The sequence below is a fragment of the Meleagris gallopavo genome, chromosome 16, assembly GCF_905368555.1.
Source record: "Meleagris gallopavo chromosome 16, MGAL_WU_HG_1.1, whole genome shotgun sequence".
Lineage (NCBI taxonomy): Eukaryota > Metazoa > Chordata > Aves > Galliformes > Phasianidae > Meleagris > Meleagris gallopavo.
The window spans coordinates 1,538,191-1,556,860 of NC_139419.1; the positions used below are offsets into that span (position 1 = coordinate 1,538,191).

The 18,670-nt window shown below is 43.3% G+C and overlaps 2 long non-coding RNA genes across 18 annotated transcripts in view; one reads left to right on the plus strand and one right to left on the minus strand.

The window, feature by feature from the left end:
- LOC109370191 (uncharacterized) overlaps positions 1-18,670 on the plus strand; it is a 206,398-nt gene that overhangs the window by 179,729 nt on the left and 7,999 nt on the right. For all 16 annotated transcript variants that reach the window (XR_014886888.1, XR_014886892.1, XR_002120088.2 and 13 more), the window contains 2 exons: positions 10,130-10,247; positions 10,636-10,744. This is a non-coding gene — a long non-coding RNA (uncharacterized LOC109370191). The remainder of the gene's footprint in view (positions 1-10,129; positions 10,248-10,635; positions 10,745-18,670) is intronic.
- Positions 12,084-16,736, minus strand: LOC104913442 (uncharacterized). 2 transcript variants are annotated; one of them, XR_004161529.2, is made up of 4 exons: positions 16,660-16,736; positions 15,713-15,787; positions 14,095-14,700; positions 12,084-13,971 (listed from the first exon to the last, which is right to left on the minus strand). It is a non-coding gene; the product is annotated as an uncharacterized LOC104913442 (long non-coding RNA). The 2 variants fall into 2 exon arrangements; XR_004161530.2 differs by having other exon boundaries at positions 14,095-15,787.

Consider the following 18,670-nt stretch of genomic DNA (forward strand, 5'->3'; position numbering starts at 1 on the left):
TGTATCCACTTACTTTAGTGACAAAATTAAGGTACTGTGGGCAGCCTATGCCCTGCATTCGGTGCTTTAATTTGCTTCGTTTTTTCCCTGTCCTCCTCAGTTCTGGGCCCATCATCTGCTCTCTAATGCTGGGTGCTCTGTCTTTACAGTGACTTTGCAGTCCTTTCTCCTGTATGAAATGTCTTTGTTAATGGTGACAAATTAGAGTCAGAAAGATAGCGACCTAGTATTTTTGCAGATTTTGTGTTGAGTTTGGAAGGTTGTGTTTTGGAAGTTAATGACTAAACAGTGATGAGAAAGTTGGAGGTGTGGCCATTGAAAATGAACTGTGGTGCTCCACCAGACTTACTTTGCATGGTAGTTTCCAAAATGCAATTGCACTGCTATCAGTGCCATATGCCATGTTCATATTTCACCCTGGGTGACGTCAGTGGGAATTTGGTCCCCAAGCCATTCAGAAGTGGCAAACTGCATTCCAGAAGAAAATGGATTTGGACAAATTAGGCATAGATTCAATGTCAGGGGATCTGGTTTTGGTTTGCAGTGTGCTGGCACACCTCCAGCTGTGGGGTCAGCTTCAGCCCAGCTGTTAAAGACGAGTGGGCACACAGAGCCTCAGGTCCCCGCGTCCAGCTCCTTGCTGGGCTCAGCCCTGTGTGTGTGTGTGTGTGTGGTGGTACCAGCCTTGAAATGGTGCTGATAAAAGGACTGCTGCATTGATGGTTACCTGAACGTAAAATCCTGAAGCTGCAAAGGCTGTTTGGATTGGGACAAACACTTAACGCTTAGGATTTATTGGAGCCAATTACTCGATGCACAGCCCCAGTGTGAATTCAGGAGTTAGGGGATTTACAAACAGCGGCAGATAAAAGCATGGAGGGACAACCCAGCGTTTGTGGATTTGTAGCCAAACTGCATTGACTGTAATCCTTTTCATTTTGATTTGGGACAGACGTAGGAAATGATCACTGGCTGATGGTGACTCTGCAAATCGCTTTCTAATGGTGATGAAAATCTTTTATTAAAGATTTACGTAGAGAGAGGGACCAGGTGACAACTTCATCTGGTGCTGAGTGAATGTGCTTCAGAACAAATAAACGTTCCTAATGATGTGAATGTTCTTTCTTGAGAATTTGTAGTAGTTAGAGGATCCTTCTCATTACAGTCAGATATCTAACAACTAATTACTCTGTTGGGCTGCGTTCTGCTAGCGAGAGAAATGCAGCAACAAATTTATTTACCTATTAAATTCTTTATGTGTCTATTACTGCCACCAGTCTGTGGCTCCTCAGAAATATAGACTCTTATTGACGGGATCCCAGATGCTAACTAGAATTTAATTTAGTTAAATGGTTTAAGCTACAGATTGTCTTTTTCCACAGTTGTGCACAAACAGAATGCGAGAAAGCCATTATCAGTTGCTTGGGCTAATTTTTTTTTTTCCCCACTACTTGCACCCTTCTTTCTTTGCATTGTAAATACAAAATATTTACAACTATTTATGTAAAATACTGTTTTTTGTGAGTCAGGAAATCTGCTCCCTATGAGGAAAGCCATAAAGTTGCTGTCAGTGCTGTCGCTCCAGTTGCAACTGTCCAGTGGTTGTAAGACACTGCATCTGGCTCTACTTATCTTTTTAGTAGATTACACTAAAGTGAATCCTTAAGGCTAAACCCTCTAATTTACTGAAACACATGCACATAAAATTACAGCTGTCTCACAAAAGCTTTCATGGATTTGAACAGAGCTGGGATTCATTTAAGTGGTTATAAAACTTAGATAAGCAAACTTTTTTCAAAACCAGCAGAAAAATAACACAGCAAAACACCAAAACCCAAACAGAGCTAATTACTGCTTTATTGATTGGCTCATCAGCACCTTATTCTTCACCTTTGTGTCCACTGACACCATTTCTCCTGTGTTCCTTGGATATATGTGCACCTCGGTCCCACGTGGAGGGAAGAATTTGTCAGGAAAATAGGGCGTTTGTTGAGGTGAAGACACAGTTTTGCTCTTAAAAGTAAATACTTATATTGTGTAATGTTCATCTCTCTGAAAGTCAACTGCCTAAAATTTGGACGTCTGAAGCTGAAGGCAGGGCAGCCCCGGGTTGTCTGCTAAGGACAAAGAGAACCTAGAGGAAAACAGTATGAAAGATGGTTATTTTCAGGCAGCTTACGTCATGTAAAGCTGTAGGACGTACCCTTCTGTGCAGCTCTGGGGACCGATGTCAAACACTGAGGAGAAGGGAAGTGAGTGTTCCAGAAAGACTCAGGTGGCTGCTCAGCTGTCCTCCCAGGAGCCAGAGTTGTGTTGCCCAGCTCAAGGCGTTCAGTGCTCCTCTAAAGGAGGAGCTGTTCAAGGCAGCTTGGAGTGTTTCAAAACAGCCCTTAGGGCGTTGCTCTGAAGGTTGTTGTCTGCATCAGAGATGTTTGAGAAAGCCACGGAAATCACAAAGAGAAAATTAATCTATTGGTTTTCTAAAGAGATGGTATCACGTTGGCAGAAGGTGGTGCTGTTACCTGATGTTGCTGCAGATAACTGCCGTGTCATGGAACAAAAAACCCTTGACTCGAAAAGAGATATTTTTTTCCCGCAGCCATAGGTGTGCTACATAAATAGATACTGATGAGGTTTCCCAGTCCCTGAGATATAATGAAGTGCTCTTAATTAGAAGCCAGACAACCGGGCCAACATTTCTTCCAACAGAAAGCAGGATATCTGGTGAACAGCGGTCGCAGAGAAGTAATTGCCTCTGCACGATGGCTCTCCGATGGGGCGGCTGATCTCACCCAGAAGCACGGGGTCCCATGGGTCGTATGAACTGGTCATAAAAGCAGAAAGCAAAAGATGTGTGATATAAGGGATGGCTGGAAGTTTCAGAATGGCTTTTGAGAGCGGTATGCCTTCACACTCAGAGGTCGGGAGAGAAAACCCAGAGAGAGGTTTGGGTTGGAAAAATCTCTTCTGATTTCTGTCTTCTGCGAGCATAAGGCAGTCAGGTGGCACGTGGAGCTGGGTTGGGTGTATGGAGCAATTCGCATGTGAGGCACACATCACTCCAGGGCTCTTCAGAAACATCTCCATCCTATTGACAAGAAAGGGGACAATCTGTAGCTAATGATACACCGATAACGAGGCTGTCAGAGCCTTTAGAATACGCATAGATTGTACTTTCAAGCTTTGTGTTATCATCATAAAAGCCAGAAACTTCTTTTGTGTTTAATGAAAGATGAATGATTTTTGCCTATTTCTGTGCCTGTAGAAAGCCCAGTCGAGGCTGTGGTTATGATTTATGGCATTGGAGCAGAACGTGTGTGCAAATAGAAATCGTTATGTCATTTCCTATAATTCATGTTAACTAAGGAATTACAAACTGTGACAATTGAAAGCTTTATCTACTTCTGGGTTAGAACTTGGGCTCTTGGAAACCCTGTGCTGTTACCATACTTGGACCCTACTGAAAGTTCCTGATTCAGAAAATGTTTGAACTGGTGAAAGCTTCTGAATTGTCTGGTGTGCAGCAGCTGGAGTATCAACCTGTGTTCCAGAGTGTTGTGATGAATTTTTATATTCAAGAGCTTTGGAATGTCTAGATACACATCAATCTTTTTGAGTGTTGGCTGGAAATGGGACCAAGTGTCAAACCTTTAAAAAATCCTTTCACCCATTGCTAAATCCTCGGTAATTTAATCTTGTTTTAAACGTAAGCATCTCTAATGAGGAAAATGCTTCATACCTACTAGGAGAGAAGATGGGGCAGTGGAAAAAAAAAAAGTCCAATAAATGCGTCAGAATTTGTGCTCTCTGTTGAATTGCCTCAACAAAGAGAGCAGCAGTGCATTGTGAAGGGCTGGAAATATGTGTGTGTGTGTCTGGTACACGGGGGGCTGTGATACTGCAGTGTTGAGAGCTGGGCAGGGTGAGCTCTAAATTTCAGAGATTAATTTGCACAGTTGCATTTTGGGCCATATTTTCAAACTCGAGAAAGTTCAACTTTGATTTTCTGGTTAGAACAGCTCTGTGTAGGGGCACATAGCCCACGAGAACCTGAATTTAGGTTGGGGGGTGCCCAGCTCCCAGGATTTGGCTTTTACAGACCAGGCACCGCACCATCCCTTCAGAGGAGGGAGACAGAACCGGTCAGATGCCATTTAAGATACAATTCAGTCTGAGAGCTAAAGGCTCTTGCAGGTTTTTCAGACCTTGAGCATAAGGCTGCTTTTTTTTTTTTTTTTTTTCCCCAATTGGATTTCACGGTTGAAACTTGGTGTAAGAATTGCGAGGCTAGGGAGCAAATAGCTTTTTATGGAGATTTGAATTACATTTTACACTTGAAAAATCAGTCTAAGCAGTGAGTGGAAGGGCCTGGCACTCTGTGCCCCGGTCCTGCTGCTGGCAGCCTGCACAGGGCAGCACTGGACGGGAAAGGGAAAGGGAAAAGGAGAGGGAAAAGGAGCACCATGGAGAGATGGCTGCTTCCTTCTCTGAATCCCTCCATAGCAGCCACTGACAGAGTTTGTGGGGACTTAGTGATGGATGGAGTGGTTGGCAGCCCTGCCCATAGCAGGGGGTGGAACTGGGTGCTCTTCGAGGTGCCCTCCAACCCAAGCTGTTCTGTGAAGTTAGCTTTCATTTGCCTTCCATCAAGTGATACAGGGAGGAGAGTACAGTACAAAAAAGACAGGGAGCTGTTGGAGAGGGTCCAGAGGAGAGCCACAAAGATGATCAGGGGACTGGAGCACCTCCCCTATGAAGACAGGCTGAGGGAGCTGGGCTTGTTCAGCCTGGAGAAAAGAAGGCTGCGGGGTGACCTCATTGCAGCCTTCAGTACCTAAAGGGAGCCTACAAACAGGAGGGGAATCAACTCTTTGAAAGGGTTGATAACTGCAGGATGAGGGGAAATGGTTTGAAGTTGAGGGAGAGGAGATTTAAATTGGATGTCAGGGGGAAGTTCTTTGCTATGAGAGCGGTGAGGTGCTGGAACAGCTGCCCAGAGAGGCTGTGGATGCCCCATCCATCCCTGGAGGTGTTGAAGGCCAGGTTGGATGGGGCGCTGGGCAGCTTGGTCTAGCATTAAATGTGGAGGTTGGTGGCCCTGCCTGTGGCAGGGGGTTGGAGATTCGTGATCCTTGAGGTCCCTTCCAACCCTGGCCATTCTGTGATTCTGTGAGAGGTGGTTGCTGCTGCTTTCTGGATGGCTGCCATCGATGCAGTAACGTGTCATTTGCTTCAGCTGAAGTCTCCTCTGCTGACAAATACCATTGCCACTTCAGTAGAATATTTAAGGCCATTGATCCTTAGTATTCGTCTGATCATGGTGACGTGGACCGTGTCCTTCTGTATGTGAAAATCCAGCAATTTTCTGCAGGATTGCAGGCAGTCCTCAAAGCTTCCCATGCTGAGAGGTGTATCTTTATTTGATTCTGTGATGAACATCTACTGCAGGGATTAGCAAAATTAGCTGTCAGTCAGTTTGTGAAGAGTTCAGAAGGTGGAAACCTACTTTTGGTTATCCTGTGAGCGTTGGTGGGAAACTGAAAATGAGTCCAGTGGTGACGTGATCTGACCCTGTAACCGCTGCTACTCTGGTGGGTTCTGCTGGTGCCATGGGAAGCAGTTGTAGCCACAATCATCTTGTTTCCACCATTTTCTAGGTGTGAATTGCTGAAAAGCAAACCTTTCCCACAACTAATGGTATTTGCTAATAACCTGTGAAAAAGCAATTATCTCCTGGTGATGCAATTCTTTGGGAAGGCTTTTTTTTTCTTCTTTTTTTTTTTTTTTTTCTATAATTGGTAAAGAGGGAAGGAATCTCTTCTATAGAGGTTGTTCTCAGAAAAAACTTCTCGAATATTGTACCTGATGTATCACATTAGGCACATCAGATCGGGTTGCATCAGCAGTGTTGCATTACGTTACATCTCCGAGGTAATGTGCTGTGGCAGATTTGCAGTGCAATGTGTCAGCTGGAAAATAGGGAAAGATGTGATTTCCCAAACAAAACGCTCCCTAAGCTTTATGGCATTTTCCCCTCCTCCAAGTAAAGAAATGGTTGCTCAGGTGTTGGGGTGTTTCTTAAAATACTCAGTTATGTTCAGAAGAATTTGAAGCTGTTTTGCTGTTGCTATTTTATTTCTCTATGGATAGTTATCTAATGTGGAAAGAAAGATATCTTTACTTCTTGTATTTCCGTTACCATTTTATAATTTGTCTGCGTTCCCCAAACATTCAGCAAAGTGAAGAGGCAGTTTCTAGGAGGAGGAATTCAGCTGACATGGTGAGGCATCCCGGCAGAAGACTTGGCTGTGGTCCTGCTGGGACGCCAGAGCAGGGGAGCAGGGAATGGATGCTGGATGCACTTGGGCTGTGGCTTTGGAGCTAGAGAGGGCAGAGCAGCAGAAACAAAGGAGGTACACTTAAAGCAGTTACGCTGTTTAGGAAAGTGGGAGCTATGGAATCGATGTGAAAACAAAAATCCAAATATTTTGAGCACCTCTTCACCCCCTACATTGTCAGATATAAAGGCTACTGTTGCTTCCTTTTCTTTTAGTTTTCTTTTAAATCAGCCTTCAGTATGAGCTACTCAAAGCTGGCCGATATTAACTTCCTCTCAGTCATGCATTAAGCTTCAGTAACACCGAACCGATACGGAGAAGTGCTATGTGATCATGGTGAAGATGTCCTCACCGAGCTGCGGAGGTTAACAACCCAAATTGCTTTGAGATTTGTACCTACTCAGATACAAAGGATTGAGATGTTTGCTCTCATTTTAGTGAGCTCTTGTGACTCGGTACATGTGGCACTTCAGGGTTCAGAATAGCCACTTGTTTCCTACAAGCGATGCCCTCAGCTGTGTTACTGTTTGGTTGCTCGTTATGGTCCCATTTAGATCTTTCTATTGCTGCGCAAATATGCCTTCGTTTCACAGTAATTGCCTAATGCTGCTTTGTTTGGCATTCTTTGTTGGAAGGATCAGGGTTCTGGTGCACTCAGAAGGAAATCAGCTAAGTAAATCTGTAATAGCATTGCCATTTAAACAGCGCCTTGGGTCGCTAGGAGTAGAATTAAAAATGCTGGTTATGTACGGATGTCTTTCATTTTCAGTTCAATAGTTTTCTTACAAAGGACAGCAGATGTGTGGGAGACGTTTACCTGCCGTTTTTGCTTACTTTGATTTAGCACTTCAGGACAATACTGAGATTTCACAGCCTGTCTTGAGTGAGGTGAAGTGCGTAATCGCTGTGCCTTGGGAACAGCCTGGGAAATGAACTCTGGGTGGGCAATTGCTGATCTTTTCCTGCCAACTTCCTCTTCTGCTTGCTCTAAGCATGTGTTAAGAACATTAAGAATAAGGCTATTAAAAAGGTATTGAGACGCCTAACATCCAAACATGCTTACAACATTTCTTTCAGGAGTAAGCAAAGTAGGCCTCTCAAATTTCTTGAAAAGAAGAGCTGTATGTCAGTTCACCTTCAAACTCTGCAAAGTGTTGGGGCCCTATTGTATCCACCAGTGCCACGCATCAGCCAACGTGCTGATGTAAACCGTGCTTTAAATGAAGGGGCATCTTGGTGCTTCTGTCACTTGCTTCCCATCAAAACACTGATGCTCCACCTCTCATGTTATGTACGTTGTTCAGATCAATAAAAAAGCAGCACAGTCTTTAAGCCACTATTAACCTTGCTCTCTATATACAAGTTGGTATTAGCTGCCACTAACCTTTTTTCTGCATTCTGAACCCCTACTCTAAGCCTTTTCTTTAAACCTGTTATTAAGTCTGCCTTTCATGTCTAAACCTGGTGCAGTAGTGCAATTAATTGCTTTACTTAACATGCAAGGTTATAAGTGATCTCTATGATTCCACTGACGTTAAAGAAATAAATGGAGCTAAAGTGATTCTCATTACAAGGTGATCTTTATGCAGTCTTTGGTTGGTGGGACCAGCAGCAGATGTGTATTGCAGAATGAATGTTAAGAGTTATAACTGCCATTGCTCCACAATAGCAGGATACAGAAGAATCTGCACAACTCTTGTGCTTCATTTTATACTTTGATAGAACTCCTCAGTCACATAGTCAGCACCTCCTTTTGTGCTCTTCTTTACCTGCTGGTTACAAACAGTGTTTGCTTTTCCTGTTACGTACTGGGAAGCGGAGAAGTTCAAGCAAATGCTCACAATGAGCAAGAGGTAATTTTCCTCCTACAAGGGGAAGAGTACCCCAGTTGTTTAATTCCTGGGTCTCAACCTTTTCTGCTGATGAATTCAGAGGAACATGTGTTTGGATGCTTTGTCAGGTCAAACCAGGCTTGTCTCATGATGAGACTGAGAGAAGTCGTGCGATGGCTTGGAAGCAGAAGTAGGGAACTTGGTGATACGTGTTGGTAAGTGCCTGATGCAGTAGCATCCCTGCCCAGGAAGGCACGGCTCTGTGAAAGCAAAGCAGGTAAACAGGGAAGGCTGGCAATTCTGCTCTTTGCTCAGTGAGACGTAAAATTTCACATGATTTTAGGAAAAAAAACAAACAAACCTGTAGTGATGCAGAAAAGCAGGTGACTAACAAACGAGTAAGGTTTCTGCAGGAGCTTTAGGGTGAAGGTAAGGTTCACTTCTGGCTAGATCTAGAGAAGATGTGATCAATAGGTATGCCAGAACAGAGCAGAGGGGTTCAAAAAGGTTGGGGATAAGGCTGAATTCCAGGGTTTCGGGACAGATATCGTATCCAAGTGAAGCTTCTAATAGCAGTGCCAGAGCATGATGGAAAACCACTCCACCTACTCACTCCGCTTCAGGAAGATGGTGTTCTTTGGCAGTTATGCAGTAGGCACACAGGAACACAGGAAAAGATTCCTGCAGACAGAATAGCTGCTGACAAAGCTGCAAGAAGCCACCGTTAGAGAAGCAAGGCTGAGATGAGCAAAGAAACATACTAGGTGGGGAAAAGAGGGTGAAGAGATTAGAGAAAATAGGAATTGTCTACCAGGGTTGGAAATATTAACGTGAAGATCAGAGCACAGCAGTGCTCCGTCCTTGGAGAGGTTGCTGGAGGTTTGCATTGCTAATTTGCTTGCTTGAAAGTTCTCCCAGGCTTCTAGGGCGGAGAGGCAGATGTATTCTCGCAAGGCAAGAAGTGTTTGTGTAATTTTACCTCTGTGTCCCGAGCCGTGGAGATACTGGGGGTGAAGCCTCAGGGCTCCTAAACAGAAAATACCGAAACTTAAAATCAAAGAGTGCTCGCTTCCAACCATTGTATCTTCGTTAAGTAGCACATCAGTAGGAGGGCAAAATAACAGTTGCTCTAGGCCCAGAGAAACTCTTGCATTGCTGCTACCCCAATTATTTCCGTTTTTTCACATTCTCAGCAATCTTTTGCCTCTGTAATTACAGCACTGAACATTGCAGCTATTAGATACAGTCACTAGACTTTTAACAAGCCATCATTACTTGCACTCGGCATCTTACAGCTTAAAAACAATGTCTTTGAGAACGGTGTAACTTATTTCTCCTTTACAATAACTGCACAGACTCGTGCATGGACCTGCATGTCTAAAAGCTGGTTGCAGCCAGGGGCTTTGATAAGGAGCAGCAAAGAAGCCACGAATAGAGCTGTAGAATTATGACCCTGATTCATATATTCTGGTTACATTATTAGTAACATCTCAATATTGGGAAGGTAATTGCCAAATAATACCTGCAGTTGCCAAATATCTGCAGCCCTTGAGGTCTTGTGTTGATGTCAGAACAGCGATGTATCTTTCGTTTGGAAACCCAGAGAAGTCAGGGAGGCAGGTGGACAGGATCTGCCTTTTCCCAGCTCCCCTTCTCTCTGGCAATTTCTTTCCTGTACTCTTTGCCCTGGAAATACTGCTGAATACTAAAAAGAGGTGGTGCTGTGTACAGCCAGGTGAGCAGGAGCGCAGGTGACCTGATCAGCCCATGGATTTCTGTGCTAACCCCAGGTGGTCAGGCAGAGCAGACATTTAAAAACTTATCCATCTCTTGTCTTCCTGTCTTTGAATTTGCATAATTAAAAGTGAATTGCTTGCTGTATTTTAATATATGCAGTGAAAATGCATGAAAAGCTGAAGAATTACAGCAATCCAGTAATTCATGTCATGTTCCATTCAGAATTACAGCTTTCCAGTGCCAGCTCAAACACCGAGGAATCCCTGCCACCATAAAACTATAATTGCTGAATTAATAACAGCGGGTTCTGGAGAGTGACTGCACAGACTCTCTGACCCAGGTAATAGAAACACTCATGTTAAAGTGAAGTTGATACATTTGACTTAATCTATGTAATATCAGTCTCTAGTAGTAAAGATCATTTCCATCCCCTAAGAAAGCTGCCGTGGTACCCTTCTGGTTTAGCTTGAGCTACCTGCATTTGTTAGCCACTGGGAACTAGAAATTAAATTTTCAGGGATCAGTCAGATTGCATTTCCTTCTACCAGGGGATTCTGTACCCCAGTCTGTCTGCCTACAGCTTCTGGGAGGTGGAGTTCCCATCCAGCTGCAGAGGGGTGGGGAACAGGATGTCGAGGGAGATGGTGAAAGGCTTCTGCTAACACCTCATTACTCCAGGATGTATTAACGACTAAAAAAACAATCCCTCCCCCTCTCTTCTAACTCAGGAACAAATTCTGCAGCTGGTGCTTCGCTAAATACTGTGCCTCATGGCCCCCACAGCTATGATGCTCCTCAGGACTGGGATAAAGGAATGCTCTTTAAACAGGATAATGGGTAAGTAACCAAAATTGACTTGATCTGAATGAGATCAATTGTTACATTGTGTGTATGGAGGAGTTATATATTTTTTTATATTTTTAGTTTATTTTTAAAAAAGGCTTTCCCTAGGTATTAGAAGGACCTGGTAATCCATTTACCAGGACTTCCTCAGGTTTGGTCCTTGAACGTGACCTGTGGTTCTCTACATTTACTTCAGTAGGATTTGATTCTTGGTAACCTTTATAGGCTGACTCAAGTCATTAGGGACAAATTGCCCATGTCAAAGGACTTGATTGTATCGTGGAATTGATGTAGTGCAAAACTACTCACTTTGCAAAGCTCAGCTGCAGCAAAAGCCAAAGCTTGTGACCACTGAGATGTTGGACTTCTCGGCTCAGGGCAATGTCCCATATGGGGCAACAGCCTCCCTGAGGTTGTATATACATTGTGTATAAAAAGAATTGGCAGTTTTCAGAGCTGGCAGTCTGGTTCTTTTCATAAGAATTACCATCATTAATTAAAATCTCTTTTTTTTTTCTGTCTAAGTATTTCAGGTCTAATTCTCTTGCAGGTTCATAAATAGTAACATCCCTTTGTCCTGGAAAAAGTTCATTTCTTCCTTTCTTTCTCTTTGTCATTGCCCTCATTCTCTGTCCTCTCATGGCTTAAGGTAATTAAACTTCCAAAGCCAGATCACCTCTCTGAAATATTTAAGCATGATCAAAGAGATTTGCACGTTTCTTTTGCCCACAGAGCTTCATGGGAGTTTTGAATGCAAAAGCTTTCTCCCTTCTGCAAATGACTGCAGAAGAGGGGCTGGGTCTGCTGAGGGACCTGGTTTGCTATTGCCCAGACCTCGTGCTCCCAAGATACGGTTCAATAAGCAAACATTTCAAGCCTTGTGACTTGTAGGCACAGGAAAGGTATTTAACCTCATCGCTGCCTCTTTGCCATTTAACACTGAAGTTCCAGCACGTGCTGTTGGATGGTGATACCACTCTGAGTTGAAATGTTGCATCCAGCAGGTGTTTGCAAGGTGCTCTCTGCAGCTACTGCATGCCTAACTGCATCCTTGTGGTGTAGCTTGGGCTGACACACAGTGGGGAGGAAAATCTTCTCCAAGGGAAATACGTAGAGTGAGATTACCCAGAAAAGCTGAATAAAGGACCTGGGTATTTTGAAAAGAAATACGTGTAAAACTGTGGTGTCAAGGCAGAAGGAGATCCCTCTTTTGATGATTTGAATTTGTGGAGGGCTTTCTAAGCTGAGAGCAAGACAATCTTCTTGTTTTTTTCACTTCACTATGAAATCTGCTTTTCCCGTGCAGATATTTAGCTTGCTGGCTGATGCTTTCTTGAAATTTCCTTTATTAAGTGTCAAGCTTTTGTACCAGAAAATATCAAACACAGCTAAAGGTCAAAGTAAATCATGAATGAAATTACAGAAACTGATGTACAGTGGAGGATAAAACAGAATGTCAGATGGCAGCGTACATAAACGCTCTTCCCAGAGCAGAGGCCAACTGTGCCCACCCAGAGAAGCCCTGCGCCCACGCTGCTGAGACCTGCTGGTACTGCTCTGTTGGTACCAGATTGGGAATAAGAGTGAGGTTCCCATTAATTTCATCATTAGAAAAGCGAGGATTTGGAGAACTTGACTGAATGCTTGTCTTTCAAGAAAACATCTGACTTCAAAAAGCACAGAGATGCCATGGGTACCAGTTATCTCTGGAGGTCTCCCTTTAACTGCAGCTTCATTTATATCAGGAAAGAAGAAGTTTTTTTTCTGAATTTTACTACTTTTTCTTACTACTTGGCTTAGATGATGAGAGCAGACAGACTCAAGGTGTTCTGCCTGCTGTGAGCACAGAAGGGCCATCTATGGGCAGCTTGCAAGCTGGGAGGGCCTGTTAGGTCCTTCTGAATCTGGCTGAGGAGCAAATCAGTTCCACGAGCCAGAGAGACAATCATGGCATTTTCAGAGTGTCTTGTGGTCGTTTTTCCTTTGTTTGGATTTTTTTTTTGAGTGGGGATTAAATGCAGAGTTTGTCTAGTTACCAGGGTTCCTATTTTGTAGAATTTGTAGGAATGTGAATACTTCTACTACGTACAGATAGATACATATTCAGAGGCTTTGTGATCATACAAAACTTAAGCACGAATAAAAGTAATCTTTTCTTTTTTTCTGGATTTTGCAGCTCGCGTCTAAAAATAGTAGCAAAAGTGGAGAGAAGGAAAAACATACGTCCACAGATCACAAGCAGAAAAGTAGATATTTTGAAATACTTTGATGGTAACAAGAATGTTGTCTCCTTTCCAATGTCATTTTTTTTTTTTTAAAGCTCAGTAGGCAGCGAAATGAAATGTTTTACGGTTTTATCAAGTGCAGCAAAGTCACTGCTATTATACTTGCAATTTTATGACCTGGTAAACAGAAACCTTTGTGCATAAGGGTCTGAGTGTCAGCGGTGTAGAAAACTGATGATTACGCTGCCTTGTGAAATGGGAGCTCCTTCATAGGGAACGCGTGCTACCTGAAGCAGCAACACCTGATATTTGCCCTTGTGGAGCGTGACCCTGTGGCCAACACTTACAGTGAGACTGAGAGGGAGGATAACCGCTGGGGCAGTAAAACTGTTGATAGATTTCTGTATTTCAGCTGGGGCTATACGGAGTATATATTGCCACTTGAAGTGCAGTGTTCCTCCCTGAGCTTTCGTGGTGGGTATATTTGGCTGCCTGCAGGAGGAGAGCACGGCGGCTGAGGGTTTGCAGAGAGCAGGAGGTGGCCGTTGTCTGCTGTTCCTGCTGGGTCTTTGTTGCACGTGTTACTGGCGCATTTGCTTTCAGTCATTAGAACATTTAATTTGCTGCAGCTGTAATTTATATTTGTAATTTTGTCTGAGATCAATAAAATAAACCAAAGAGATTTATAGCCCTACTTTCAACTAAGATAAATTGAAGCAGGCTGTTTCCCTGAAAAGCTGTATTTAAACGGCATTTTAAAAGAACCAAATGAGATGGGATATTTGCATGCAAGTATGGATAAACAACCCATAGTGTGTGGAAGAAATACAGGGAGGGGTGAAACACGGTCAGTGCAGGACTCTGAAATAAAGTTGCAGGAAACGTGACTGTAGAGCAGGGTCTGATAGCAGACAAGTAACCATTTGAGAATGTAGATTTTCTTCACAGCAACTGGTGAGGAGCTGGTGAGGAGTGAGGCAGGTAATCCTTGAAGTCCTGGAACACAAAGACAACACGATTCTGGTCATTTGGGAGGTACTTAGTCAGGCCCTTCCCTTTCTCCTTTCTCCTTTCCTCTTCCCTTCCTCCTTCCCTCCCTTTTCCTCCCATTTTTCTTACCTTTGGTGATGCTTCCAGCTCCTTCAATGAACTTGAATGAAGGCTCTGACAATAGTACTGTCTGTGTCTTTCCTCTTTTGAATTAAAATGGTCCAGCATCCTTTCTCTCCGCCTGTGATTTATTCAAAACATTCAGTAAGAAACAGGAACTATCACCTATGTGACACAAACCGTCAGTTTGTTCATTTCCTAGCCGTTAATATCTCTTCAGCATTACCCTCCATTTTAGAGTATATTTTTAATCAATCAGTTGTGCAATTGGAATGTATTTGGAGAAATAGAAGGTCCCCTTTCTCCCTTCACTTCCCCTTGGCTCCTGATGTGATCTGACCCTGGGAGGAGACCACTTATCCCCTCTGTTCAGTAAAACCCCAAGAGTCCAGTGGACTGCAGTGTTTGGAACTTTCCTCACACTCTGTGGCCCCAACAACAGAGACTCTTAACTTAGCATTGTACCCATGGAGTGCTCGCTGGAACCTGGACCAGCATAACGATGACCCACTCGGTTCTGTTTCACTTGGCATGTGCTTCCCCTATATGCATAGTTTCCTTTGGAGTTCCTTAGCAGGTCCTCTGCAGGAAGCAGGTGTTTCTCACTTTTCCAGCCTGTGAATTTGAAGTTAAATTCCAAAATAATTCATCGTTTTATAAATAAGTTATGCAAGCTGTCATCACAAATCTGTCACTGCACAGACAGGTGCCAACATGAGCAGTTTGCAAAAATGACGCCGGGATTGGAATAAAGGATGTCTAAAAGCAATTACATTTCCAGATATTAGGCAAACACAATTATTTAAACTGCTAGTCAAAAACAGTTGATAAAATAGATAATTAAAAAGATTGACCCGAAAGCTGATTTTAAATTATTCTGTAATATGCACATAATAAATATATTTCCTCAAGTGCTGGAGATTATGTGAGGAACTGCATTAAAAAGTGGGAATGAATTAGGCCTGCACTGCAAACAGTAGTATGGCCTGTCATTGTAATAAATCGTGCTCAGTAGGCATTGAAATAGAAAGTATGACAATGCTCAGCCTCAGAGCACAGCAGTGGTAGGTGACCTGTTGTGTTTGGATACAGAAAACTAAGCTGGACAGTCGTAGGATACAGTCATTAGGAAGGAGGTATTTCAGTAGTCCAATTTTCACATTAAAGTCTTGTCATAGGACATCAAAGCCCCTAATTAAGAGCCTGAATCCAGTATTTAATACATTTTATGCCCACTTCATACATGCACAAGATAGCCCAGTTTCCATCTAAATGAAGGGACACACTGATTGTTCTTAAGACCTAATTTTCCATGCTGCTGCCTGGTGGTGATGCAGAACTGACTTCACTACTTGTGCTGTCAAACTTCAGCACGTCAAAAGCAGGATCAGCAGGCTGTGCTTTAGCTGGGGGGACACAGAGGTGCCCTCGTTAATGCATCTGTCTTTAAGAAGCTGTCCTGTGTTATCCTGCACTATCATCTTTGAAACAACATGGGCTTGAGAAACATCAAAACTTCAGCTATGAGCACACAGTATTACTCCATAAATGCATTGGAAGTGATTAACCTATCAATCTCTATTATTCAACTACTGCAAACGAGACACGTGCTCCCCTGGAGATTTACCTGGAGTAAGATCAAAAGGAAACTGCTTTCTCCCTTCCCAGCTTGCAAGTTCAAAATTTGTTTCGACTGGTGATGCTACAAATAAATAAATAAAAGAAGTGACCTGAATAACTTGAGCAATCCTCTCGGGATCGAGGCAGGAAGCGTTTGAAACATGAAAAGTTGCACCCGTGTTCAAACAAGAGAGACCCCCTACTTAATTATTTACAGCAGCTGAAAGCTCATCAAAAATTTAACCAGGATTTATTTCTCAGTGACTGTGCATGAACCACAGTGTGCAGCAATGGGGGCTTTGGCTTTCTTAAGTGAAGCTCTTGAGTTTTCACCTCCCAGCTTGTTGGTGCTGGCTCAGTGCGGGCAGCGAATCCTCTCCTCCTATCAGTCAGCAATGCACACTATTAGGGTGGATTCAGATTGCATGCAAATAAGTAGCATGCAGCATTTGAACTGCTGCTGGGAGGCTCTGAGGTGGCCCTCAACAGACCTTCAGCCGTGGCGAGGCTGTGACCCGTCACTGTCAGTAGATGATATCAAATACAAACCCATCTGTGGCACAGCTCTGCTTCTCTCCCATCTACAGTAACCTGCCCTTTGTGCACACTGACTGAGTGAAGGCTGGGCCGTTGCCCTTTGCTTTGAATTCCATTGCATCTGTGATTTTTCTTTAATCATCGCTGTGGAAAAGCCTGAAATGTTTTTCTCGTGGGGTTTGTATGCACACAGGCATAAGAGAGCTGAGAACCTCAGTAAAGGTGAAACTTCTGAACCTATCTTGATTTTGTTAAGATTAAATTAATATTAAGTAGGACCAAATGATGTTTTGCCTTGAGAGACTAATGAGGAGAGAATAGTACTGTTCTACCGCTATCCGTGTACTCAGTACATTAAATGACAGTGAAAAAGCTTCACCAGCAAGAGGAACAGGACCTATAAACGACAGTGAGTACCTTAGGATTCCTGAAGCATCAGCTTCTTGCAGAGGTTTCAATGATAGCACGTCACGACCAACATCTCATAAGGTCCCTGAAAAAAGAAAAAAATCAATTATTTTCTCACCATTTCAGAGCAAAAAGGTCACAAGTGGAAATTCAGTTTTCACGAGAAGTGTCCCTGCGTTCTCCCAAGTTTCTGGAGCTTCCCAGAACCTCTTATGACTGAGCCCTCAGCCCTGTGTATCTGTGCTGGTTCAGCCTTTTCTTGGTCTACACAGTCGTGATAGTTAAACCTACTTGGGAAACAGAGCTTAGAGTCAACAACTGCACATCTTTCTTGCAAAAGCATCTGAAGCTCAGAAGCCCCAGGCTAGGAACAAAGCAGAAGGTGCCAAAAAACAAGACTACAGCAACTCCTAATTTAAGTTGAATTCATCAGTGGTGAACCAGCTCCCTGCCCCACTGTGACCGTCTTGTCTGAAAAAGGCTGCCCTCAACAAGAAGTGACGGAGAGCAGACAGACGAGGGGGGAGCTGGGAGGAAGCAATCTCCATCGCAGGTAAGCTGTGCCATCAGGCCACTCGGTGGCTGAGGAGATCATCCTGCTGGGCTGTCCAATCATCACTGACATTAAAATACTCCGCACAGTGAAAAAATTTTTGGCAAATAGCTAAAATAACCACCTCCTCAAATCATGCTGAATATTTTAATGCTTCCTAAGAAGTATCTAGGGAAAGAAACTGTATAAAGCTTTCATTATCAGTTGAAGTATTACTGTATATTTTGATTCATTTGGCTCAGTTCGTGATATAATGGAGCACAACTGATGTAACTTGGCTTGATGTGACCCCTCGTTACACATACTGGAACAATATCTGCAGAAGCATTTGAAATTACACATTTTTTCAGACATCTATTTTAAGGATCAGTGACTTCAAACAAGCAGTGCATTTGGGCATATTTTAAAGGCTTATTTCCTGCAATCATGTGCAGGTCATGGCTTAATCCTCATCAGAAAGAACACACTTTGGGATTCTGATTACTGGAGGGGGCAGCGGAAGAAGGGTACACATAGAAAGAAAAGCATCAGAGTTTTCAGACAGCCCGGACTCTGGAGTCTGATCGGTAAATCTTTGATGAGAATTTTTGAGGGAGGTGGTTTTTTCCTTTGCATTTTCTTTAACATTTGAACGCAGCACTACAAGCGGTGAGACAAAACGGAGTCTTTGAAGCGTTGGTTAGGTGATGTTCTGGCACTGCTGAGCACTGCAGCGACGTGGAAACAGACCTGGGAAGAGGCAGCTGTCCCGGCAGGGAGCAGGCAGCCAACAGGAGGTGCAGCTGAATCTCCTATTTCCTACTGAACTACTGAGTGTCACAGCACTCTGAAAAGTACTTTTCACAATACTTTTAGAAACTAAAGTTTTTAATGGCCAGGCAAGACTCTGTTATTTTAAGTGAGAAGGAGCAGGGCAGCTTGGCCAGATGCATAGCTGCTCTCAAGTGAGGGCTGGCAAAAGGCAGAGGGAAATGTGACAGCTTTCCGCAACAGATAAGAGTTGGATTCTGGCCCAATTCGAGCTAGGTAAGCAAATAATTACCTGTGAATAAATTAGGAAGAAAAATGCTAAATACCCTTATTAATAGAGACCATATGTTTTTGGCAACCAGAAAGCTCTTAAAATGATGCAGCGACATTCTAGAGTTGCCAGTCACGTTTCCTACATACAGCTTACACACTCACCATGTAGTGGACAGAATACTGATTTTGTGGGTATTTTAAAACCCTACAGCCTTACCATCAGTGAATGCATGGGCAAAGCCCGTTTCTTCACCTCAAGCACGCCCAGACAGTGTCAAATATCCACGTTTTTAAAATAATTTAAGAAAGTTGCACATTTGACACTACAGTTGAAAATGAAGTCTCATATTTTAAAACAAGTAGAAAAGGAATTTCCTACAGAACTTCATAGCCTGATTTTTAGACTGAAGTGCTGATACATTTGAGGCATTGGATCTTACAAAA